Source organism: Arachis hypogaea, chromosome 4 (assembly GCF_003086295.3).
Source record: "Arachis hypogaea cultivar Tifrunner chromosome 4, arahy.Tifrunner.gnm2.J5K5, whole genome shotgun sequence".
Lineage (NCBI taxonomy): Eukaryota > Viridiplantae > Streptophyta > Magnoliopsida > Fabales > Fabaceae > Arachis > Arachis hypogaea.
In genome coordinates, this window is record NC_092039.1 from 85,276,299 (window position 1) to 85,287,192 (window position 10,894).

Below are 10,894 nucleotides of genomic sequence, written 5' to 3' on the forward strand. Positions count from 1 at the left end.
TTTCTAGACTTTACTATGAGTTTGTGTGTTTTTCTGTGATTTCAGGTATTTTCTGGCTGAAATTGAGGGACCTGAGCAAAAATCTGATTTAGAGACTGAAAAGGACTGCAGATGCTGTTGGATTCTGACCTCCCTGCACTCGAAGTGGATTTTCTGGAGCTACAGAAGCCCAATTGGCGCGATCTCAAAGGCGTTGGAAAGTAGACATTCTGGGCTTTCCAGCAATATATGATAGTCCATACTTTGCTCAAGATTTGATGGCCCAAACTGGCGTTCAAAGTCACCCTCAGAAATCCCAGCGTTAAACGCCGGAACTGGCACCAAAATGGGAGTTAAACGCCCAAACTGGCACAAAAGCTGGCGTTTAACTCCAAGAAGAGTCTCTACACGAAAATGCTTCATTGCTCAGCCCAAGCACACACCAAGTGGGCCCGGAAGTGGATTTTTATGTCATTTACTCATCTCTGTACACCCTAGGCTACTAGTTTTCTATAAGTAGGACCTTTTACTATTGTATTTTCATCTTGGTTCTTCTGGTTCCTTCTCTGGGGCCGAAACCAATGATCACTTTTGTTCTTATGTATTTTCAATGGTGGAGTTTCTACACACCATAGATTAAGGTGTGGAGCTCTGCTGTACCTCGAGTATTAATGCAATTACTATTGTTCTTCCATTCAATTCCGCTTGTTCTTATTCCAAGATATTCATTCGCACTCAAGTACTTGATGAATGTGATGATTATGTGACACTCATCATCATTCTCACTTATGAACAGAGTGACTGACAACCACTTATGTTCTACAAGCAAACAAGGCTCTAGTGTTTATCTCTTGGATTCTTTAACCGGAGTCTTCGTGGTATAGGCAAGAACTGATGGCGGCATTCAAGAGAATCCGGAAGGTCTAACCTTGTCTGTGGTGTTCTGAGTAGGATTCAATGATTGAATGACTGTGACGTGCTTCAAACTCCTAGCAGGCGGGGCGTTAGTGACAGACGCAAAAGAATCGATGGAATAGACTTCTCTTCATCTCAAGAATCTAAACCTATCTTCACCCTTGTGTTTGGATTCTTACCTTTTCCTTCTTTTATTCCCTTCTTCTTCTACTAACATAAAGGAATCTCTCTACTGTGGTAAAGAGGATCCCTATTATTATTTTCTGTTCCCTTCTTTTTATATGAGCAGGATCAAGGACAAGAACATTCTTGTTGAAGCAGATCTTGAACCTGAAAAGACTCTGAAGAGGAAACTAAGAGAAGCTAAATTACAACAATCCAGAGACAACCTTATAGAAACTTTTGAAAAAGAAGAGGAGATGGCAGCCGAAAATAATAATGCAAGGAGGATGCTTGGTGATTATACTACACCTACTTCCAAGTTTGATGGAAGAAGCATCTCAATCCCTGCCATTGGAGCAAACAATTTTGAGCTGAAACCTCAACTAGTTGCTCTACTGCAACAGAACTGCAAGTTCCATGGACTTCCATCAGAAGATCTTTACTAGTTTTTAACTGAGTTCTTGCAGATCTGTGAGACTGTTAAGACTAATGGAGTGGATCCTGAAGTCTACAGGCTCATGCTTTTCCCTTTTGCTGTAAGAGACAAAGCTAGAATATAGTTGGATTCCCAACCTAAAGATAGCCTGGACTCCTGGGATAAGCTGGTCGCGGCCTTCTTGGCTAAGTTCTTTCTTCCTCAAAAGCTGAGCAAGCTTAGAGTGGATGTTCAGACCTTCAAACAAAAAGATGGTGAATCCTTCTATGAAGCTTGAGAAAGATACAAGCAGATGACCAAAAGGTGTCCTTCTGACATGCTTTCAGAGTGGACTATTTTGGATATATTCTATTATGGTCTATCTGAATTCTCTAAGATGTCACTGGACCATTCTGCAGGTGGATCCATTCACCTAAAGAAAACACCTGCAGAAGCTCAAGAAATCATTGACATGGTTGCAAATAACCAATTCATGTATACTTCTGAGAGGAATTCCGTGAGTAATGGGACGCCTCAAAGGAAGGGAGTTCTTGAAATTGATGCTCTGAATGCCATATTGGCTCAAAATAAAATGTTAACTTAGCAAGTCAACATGATTTCTCAAAGTCTGAATGGATGGCAAAATGCATCCAACAGTACTAAAGAGGCATCTTCTGAAGAAAAAGCTTATGATCCTGAGAACCCTGCAATAGCAGAGGTAAATTACATGGGTGAACCTTATGGAAACACCTATAATTCATCATAGAGAAATCATTCAAATTTCTCATGGAAGGATCAACAAAAGCCTCAACAAGGCTTTAATAATGGTGGAAGAAATAGGCTCAGCAATAGCAAGCCTTATCCATCATCTTCTCAGCAACAGACAGAGAATTCTGAGCAGAGCACCTCTAACTTAGCAAACTTAGTCTCTGATCTGTCTAAGGCCACTTTAAGTTTCATGAGTGAAACAAGGTCCTCCATCAGAAATTTGGAGGCACAAGTGGGCCAGCTAAGTAAGAAAGTCACTGAAACTCCTCCTAGTACTCTCCCAAGCAACACTGAAGAGAATCCAAAAAGAGAGTGCAAGGCCATTGACATAATCAACATGGCCGAACCTAGAGAGGGAGGAGAGGACGTGAATCCCAATGAGGAAGACCTCATGGGACGTCTCTCAAGCAAGAAGGAGTTCCCTATTGAGGACCTAAAGGAACCTGAGGCTCATATAAAGACCATAGAGATTCCATTAAACCTCCTTCTGTCATTTATGAGCTCTGAAGACTATTCTTCCTCTGAAGAAGATGAAAATGTAACTGGAGAGCAAGTTGCTCAATATCTAGGAGCCATCATTAAGCTGAATGCCAAATTATTTGGTAATGAGACTTGGGAAGGTGAACCTCCCTTGCTCATTAGTGAACTAGATACATGGGTTCAGCAAACCTTACCTCAAAAGAGACAAGATCCTGGCAAATTCTTAATACCTTGTACCATAGGCACCATGTCCTTTGAAAAGGCTCTGTGTGACCTGGGGTCAGGCATAAATCGTATGCCACTCTCTGTAATGGAGAAGCTAGAGATCATTGAGGTACAACCTGCCATATTCTCACTACAGATGGCAGACAAGTCAGTAAGACAAGCTTATGGATTGGTAGAGGATGTGTTAGTGAAGGTTGAAGGCCTTTACATCCCTGCTGATTTCATAATCTTAGACACTAGGAAGGAGGAGGATGAATGCATCATCCTTGGAAGACCTTTCCTAGCCACAGCAGGAGCTGTGATGGATGTTAATAGAGGAGAATTAGTCCTTCAATTGAATGGGGACTACCTTGTGTTTAAAACCCAAGGGTGTTCCTCTGCAACCATGGAGAGGAAGCATGAAAAGCTTCTCTCAGTGCAAAGTCAAACAAAGCCCCCACAATCAAACTCTGAGTTTGGTGTTGGGAGGCTACAGCCAAACTGTAAGTTTGGTGTTGAATCCCCACATCCAAACTCTAAGTTTGGTATTGGGAGTCTACAACATTGACTTGATCACCTGTGAGGCTCCATGAGAGCCCACTGTCAAGCTAGTGACATTAAAGGAGCGCTTATTGGAAGGCAACCCAATTTTTATTTATCTAAATTTATTTTTATTTTATTTCTATTTTATTAGCTTCATGATCATGTGGAGTCACAAAATAAATACTAAAATTAAAAACAGAATCAAAAAACAGCAGAAGAAAAAGCACACCCGTGAGGAAGAGCTTACTGGCGTTTAAACGCCAGTAAGGAGCATCTGGCTGGCGTTCAACGCCAAAAAAGAGCATGGATCTAGCGTTGAATGCCAGAAACAAGCAACATCATGGCGTTTAAACGCCAGGAATACACCATGAGGAGAGCTAGTGTTGAACGCTAGAAACAAGCATGGAACTGGCGTTCAACGCCAGAAACATGCTACAAATGGGCGTTGAACGCCCAAAACAAGCATGCAGCTGGCGTTCAACGCCAGAAACAAGCATCAATCTGGCGTTGAACGCCAGGATTGCATGCAAAGGGCGTGTTACACGCCTCATTGGTGCAGGGATGTAAATCCTTGACACCTCAGGATCTGTGGACCCCACAGGATCATCTCAGGATCTGTAGACCCCACAGGATCCCCACCTACCTCAACTTACCCACTCTCTCTTTTTCACACAACCCAATAAACACTCTTCCCCAAAACCCTTCACCAATCATCTCAATCTCTCTTCCCCATCACCTCTTCACCACTCACATCCATCCACTCTTCCCCAAAAACCCCACCTACCTTCAAACTTAAAATCTCTTTCCCACCCAAACCCACCCTAAATAGCCGAACCTACTCCCTCTCCCTTCACTATATAAACCCCTCTATCCTTCTTCATTTTCACAAACCATAACCCTCTCTTCTTCACCTTGGCCGAAACTAGACACTTCTCACTTTCCTCCATATTTTCTTCTTCTTCTTCTTCTTTTTTCTTCTCTTGCTCGAGGGCGAGCAATATTCTAAGTTTGGTGTGGTAAAAGCATAGCTTTTTGTTTTTCCATAACCATTGATGGCACCTAAGGCCGGAGAAACCTCTAGAAAAGGGAAAGGGAAGACAAAAGCATCCACCTCCGAGTCATGGGAGATGGAGAGATTCATCTCCAAAGCCCATCAAGACCACTTCTATGAAGTTGTGGTCAAGAAGAAGGTGACCCACGAGGTCCCTTTCAAGCTCAAGAAAAATGAGTATCTGGAGATCCGACATGAGATCCAAAGAAGAGGTTGGAAAGTTCTGACCAACCCCATTCAACAAGTCAGAATCTTAATGGTTCAAGAGTTCTATGCCAATGCATGGATCACTAGGAACCATGATCAAAGTGTGAACCCGAATCCAAAGATTTATCTTACAATGGTTCGGGGGAAATACTTAGATTTTAGTCCGGAAAATGTGAGGTTGGCGTTCAACTTGCCCATGATGCAAGGAGATGCACGCCCCTACACTAGAAGGGTCAACTTTGATCAAAGGTTGGACCAAGTCCTTATGGACATATGTGTGGAAGGAGCTCAATAGAAAAGAGACTCCAAAGGCAAGCCGGTTCAATTAAGAAGATTGGACCTCAAGCCTGTGGCTAGAGGATGGTTGGAGTTCATCCAACGCTCCATTATCCCCCACTAGCAACCGATCCGAAGTTATTGTGGATTGGGCCATCATGATTCATAGCATCATGAATGGAGAGGAAGTTGAAGTTCATGAAGTCATCTCCCTTGAATTCTACAAAATAGCCGAAAAGTCCTCCACCATGGCAAGGCTAGCTTTTCCTCATCTTATTTGCCATCTATGTTACTCAGCTGGAGTTATCATAGAAGGAGACATCCCCATTGAGGAGGATAAGCCCATCACTAAGAAGAGGATGGAGCAAACAAGAGAGCCCACTCATGGATCCCAAGAGACGCATGAGGAAGCTCATCACCAAGAAATCTCAGAGATGCCTCAAGGGATGCACTTTTCCCCCAACAATTATTGGGAACAACTCAACACTTCTCTAGAAGATTTGAGCTACAATATGGATCAATTAAGGGTGGAACATCAAGAGCACTCCATCATTCTCCATGAAATTAGAGAAGATCAAAGAGCAATGAGGGAGGAGCAACAAAAGCAAGGAAGAGACATAGAAGAGCTAAAGGACATCATTGGTTCTTCAAGAAGAAAGTGTCACCATCACTGAGGTGGACTCATTCCTTGTTCTTATTTCTCTATTTTTTTGTTTTTATGATATATATTTGTTTATGTTTTGTGTCTCTACTTCATGATCATTAGTATGTAGTAACTATGTCTTAAGGCTATGAATATTTCCATGAATCCTTCACCTCTCTTAAATGAAAAATGTTCCTGATCCAAAAGAACAAGAAGTACATGAGTTTTGAATTTATCCTTGAAATTAGTTTAATTATATTGATGTGGTGACAATGCTTTTTATTTTCTGAATGAATGCTTGAACAGTGCATATTTTTTATCTTGTTGTTTAAGAATGTTAAAATTGTTGGCTCTTGAAAGAATGATGAACAAAGAGAAATGCTATTGATAATCTGAAAAATCATGAAATTGATTCTTGAAGCAAGAAAAAACAGTGAAAAAGCAAAAGCTTGCGAAAAAAAAAATATAGAAGGAAAAAGAAAAAAAAAGCAAGCAGAAAAAGCCAATAGCCCTTAAAACCAAAAGGCAAGGGTAAAAAGGATCCAAGGCTTTTAGCATCAATGGATAGGAGGGCCCAAGGAAATAAAATCCAGGCCTAAGCAGCTAAATCAAGCTGTCCCTAACCATGTGCTTGTTGCATGCAGGTCCAAGTGAAAAGCTTGAGACTGAGTGGTTAAAGTCGTGATCCAAAGCAAAAAGAATGTGCTTAAGAGCTCTGGACACCTCTAACTGGGGACTTTAGCAAAGCTGAGTCACAATCTGAAAAGGTTCACCCAGTCATGTGTCTGTGGCATTTATGTATCCGGTGGTAATACTGGAAAATAAAGTGCTTAGGGTCACGGCCAAGACTCATAAAAGTAGATGTGTTCAAGAATCAACAAACTTAACTAGGAGAATCAATAACACTATCTGAAATTCTAAGTTCATAGAGATGCCAATCATTCTAAACTTCAAAGGATAAAATGAGATGCCAAAACTGTTCAGAAGCAAAAAGCTACAAGCCCCGCTTATCTAATTAGAATTAATATTCATTGATATTCTGAGCTTTATAGTATATTCTCTTCTTTTTATCCTATTTGATTTTCAGTTGCTTAGGGACAAGCAACAATTTAAGTTTGGTGTTGTGATGAGCGGATAATTTATACGCTTTTTGGCATTGTTTTTAGTTAGTTTTTAGTATGATCTAGCTACTTTTAGGGATGTTTTCATTAGTTTTTATGCTAAATTCACATTTCTGGACTTTACTATGAGTTTGTGTGTTTTTCCATAATTTCAGGTATTTTCTGGCTGAAATTGAGGGATGATGAGCGGATAATTTGTATACTTTTTGGCATTGTTTTTAGTATGTTTTTAGTATGATATAGTTAGTTTTTAGTATATTTTTATTATTTTTTAGTTAAAATTCACTTTTCTGGACTTTACTATGAGTTTGTGTGTTTTTCTGTGATTTCAGGTATTTTCTGGCTGAAATTGAGGGACCTGAGCAAAAATCTGATTCAGAGACCAAAAAGGACTGCAGATGCTGTTGGATTCTGACCTCCCTGCACTCAAAGTGGATTTTCTGGAGCTACAGAAGCCCAATTGGCGCGCTCTCAACGGCGTTGGAAAGTAGACATCCTGGGCTTTCCAGCAATATATGATAGTCCATACTTTGCCCAAGATTTGATGGCCCAAACCGGCGTTCAAAGTCACCTCAAGAAATCCCAGCGTTAAACGCTGGAACTGGCACCCAAATGGGAGTTAAACGCCCAAACTGGCATGAAAGCTGGCGTTTAACTCCAAGAGGAGTCTCTGCACGAAAAATGCTTCATTGCTCAGCCCAAGCACACACCAAGTGGGCCCGGAAGTGGATTTTTATGTCATTTACTCATTTCTGTACACCTTAGGCTACTAGTTTTCTATAAGTAGGACCTTTTACTATTGTATTTGTATCTTTTGATCACTTTAGATCTTGAGAGGACTTTGGTAGCTATCTTCATTTTTATGCTATCTTAGATCATTGGGAGGCTGGCCATTTGGCCATGCCTAGACCTTATGCTTATGTATTTTCAACGGTGGAGCTTCTACACACCATAGATTAAGGTGTGGAGCTCTGCTGTACCTCGAGTATTAATGCAATTACTATTGTTCTTCCATTCAATTCCGCTTGTTCTTATTCCAAGATATCACTTGTTCTTCAACTTGATGAAGGTGATGATTGACGCCCATCACCATTCTCACTCATGAACAAAGTGACTGACAACCACTCTTGTTCTACAAGCATTTGAGGCTTGGTGAATATCTCTTGGATTCCTGATTGCACGATGCATGGTTGATCGCCTGACAACCGAGTGCTCGCCTGACAAACGAGCCAACCATTCCGTGAGATCAGAGTCTTCGTGGTATAGGCAGGACCTGATGGCGGCATTCAAGAGAATCTGGAAGGTCTAAACCTTGTCTGTGGTATTCTGAGTAGGATTCAATGATTGAATGACTGTGACGTGCTTCAAACCTGTAACCTACTGGGCGTTAGTGACAGACGCAAAAGAGTGATTCTATTCCGGTAGGGGAGGGAACCAAACCGGTGATTAGCCGCACTGTGACAGAGTGCATGAGCATTAGTTTTCACTGCGAGGATGGGAGGTAGCTGCTGACAACAGTGAAACCCTACACGAGCTTGCCATGGAAAGGAGTAAGAAGAATTGGATGAAGGCAGTAGGAAAGCAGAGAGACGGAAGGGAAGGCATCTTCATACGCTTATCTGAAGTTCCTACCAATGAATTACATAAGTGTCTCTATCTTTACCTTTGTGTTATTTTCGTTCATCACTATATCCATTTGAGTTTGCCTGACTAAGATTTACAAGATGACCATAGCTTGCTTCAATACTAACAATCTCCGTGGGATCGACCCTTACTCACGTAAGGTTTATTACTTGGACGACCCAGTGCACTTGCTGGTTAGTTGTGCGAAGTTGTGTAATGCCATGGTATTGAGCTACCACGTTTTTGGAGCCATTACCGGGGATTATGAGAGTTGTGAAAAAGTATTGTTCACAATTTCGCGTACCAAGGGACCTGAGCAAAACTCTGATAAGAAGGCTGACAAAGAACTGCTGATGCTGTTGGATTCTGACCTCCTTGCACTCGGAATGGATTTTCTGGAGCTACAGAACTTACAATGTCGCGCTCTTAATGGCGTTGAAAAGTAGACATCCAGAGCTTTCCAGCAATATATAATAGTCCATACTTTATTCGTGATTAGATGACGTAAACTGGCGTTCAATGCCAGTTCCACGCTGCATTCTGGAGTCAAACGCCAGAAACACGTTACGAACCAGAGTTGAACGCCAAAAACACGTTACAACTTGGCGTTCAACTCCAAAAGAAGCCTCTGCACGTGTAAAGCTCAAGCTCAGCCCAAGTACACACCAAGTGGGCTCCGGAAGTAGATTTCTGCATCAATTACTTACTTCTGACTATTGATCATGTTTATGGGGGCTGGTCATTCGGCCATGCCTGGACCACTATCACTTATGTATTTTCAACGGTGGAGTTTTTACACACCATAGATTAAGGGTGTGGAGCTCTGTTGTACCACAAGTTTTAATGCAATTACTACTATTTTCTATTCAATTCAGTTTATTCCTATTCTAAGATATTCGTTGCACTTCACCATGACGAATGTGATGATCCGTGTCACTCATCATCATTCTCACCTATGAACGCGTGACTGACAACCACCCCCATTCTACATTAGACCGAGTGTATATCTCTTGGATTCCTTAATCAAAGTCTTCGTGGTATAAGCTAGAATTGATGGCGGCATTCATGAGAATCCGAAAAGTCTAAACCTTGTCTGTGGTATTCCGAGTAGGATTCAGGGATTGAATGACTGTGACGAGCTTCAAACTCGTGATTATTGGGCGTGATGACAAACGCAAAAGAATCAATGGATTCTATTCCGACATGATCGAGAACCGATAGATGATTAGTCGTGCCGTGACAGAGCATTTGGACCTTTTTCACATAGAGGATGGGATGTAGCCATTGACAACGATGATGCCCTACATACAGCTTGCCATGGAAAGGAATAAGAAGGATTGGATGAAGGCAGTAGGAAAGTAGAGATTCAAAAGGAGCACAGCATCTTCATACGCCTATCTGAAATTCCCAACAATGATTTGCATAAGTATTTCTATCTTTATTTTCTATTTATTTATTATTATTATTCGAAAACTTCATAACCAATTATTATCCGCCTAACTGAGATTTATAAGATGACCATAGCTTGCTTCATACCAACAATCTCCGTGGGATCGACCCTTACTCATGTAAGGTATTACTTGGATGACCCAGTGCACTTGCTGGTTAGTTGTGCGAAGTTGTGAAGTTATGTTTGGACCATGGTATCATGCACCAAGTTTTTGGCGCCATTACCAGGGAGAGAACGAACATGAATGCCATTATCAGAAATCACAATTTTACCTACCATTCAGGTAGTAGTTGCTGCATGTATTGGCTTTGATGTTTGTGCAAAGGAGTTGATGATTGACCAGCCTTGAAGTTTGGTAAATGTGGTGATTCCTATCTTCAAAATTTGCTTTTGGTGCCACTCTTCACCACCACCGCTTTCAGCTTTTCAAACCTAATTTCTCTGTTTATTCTTTTGTTAATTGTTATAATTACTTTTTTTATTTTTTATTCATATTAATTTTTTGTATTGTTTGCTTGATGGAGTATATTTTCTTCTACAATGATAAGCTTATTTTCTTTTTTCAACTTTTTTATTTTCTGATTTGATTTGATTTATTTTGGGGTTGATGGATGATGTTGCGGCTCCTAATCACTTTTTCAACGAGTTTGATTGTGGTTTTGCTTGTGTGGCTTCTATGTTTGTCTCCTTGTTTCTATTTTAAGATATATGCCTTTTGTTTTGACTTTTAGTCTCCTTTAATGTAACCTTGAACCCAAACGTCTCATTTCAATTTTGGCTAAATTTTTTTGGACAGATATTTATTAGTAGTTGGTTGCAGTAATTGTATTTGAAGAGTTCAGATTCATGGGGTTATTCGGGTTATTTTTATTTTTTGGTCCGCTTGTTAGTTTTGTATTTTTGTAGTGTACTAGCATGCTTTGAATTAAAACTCACTTATGTCTTTACTCTTTAATAGTTCTTTCATTTTACCAGTTGATGATTGAAATTGATACTGGGTAAATACTTCCATTTGTGGAGTCAATACTACAAAGATGAGTGCTTTTGTATAGCAGTG

The 10,894-nt window shown here is 40.7% G+C and overlaps 1 non-coding gene across 1 annotated transcript; it reads right to left on the minus strand.

The window, feature by feature from the left end:
* Positions 1-1,706: 1,706 nt before the first annotated feature.
* On the minus strand, positions 1,707-1,814 carry LOC112798400 (small nucleolar RNA R71). Its single transcript, XR_003200012.1, has one exon. It is a non-coding gene; the product is annotated as a small nucleolar RNA R71 (small nucleolar RNA).
* Between the last annotated feature and the right edge of the window lie 9,080 nt (positions 1,815-10,894).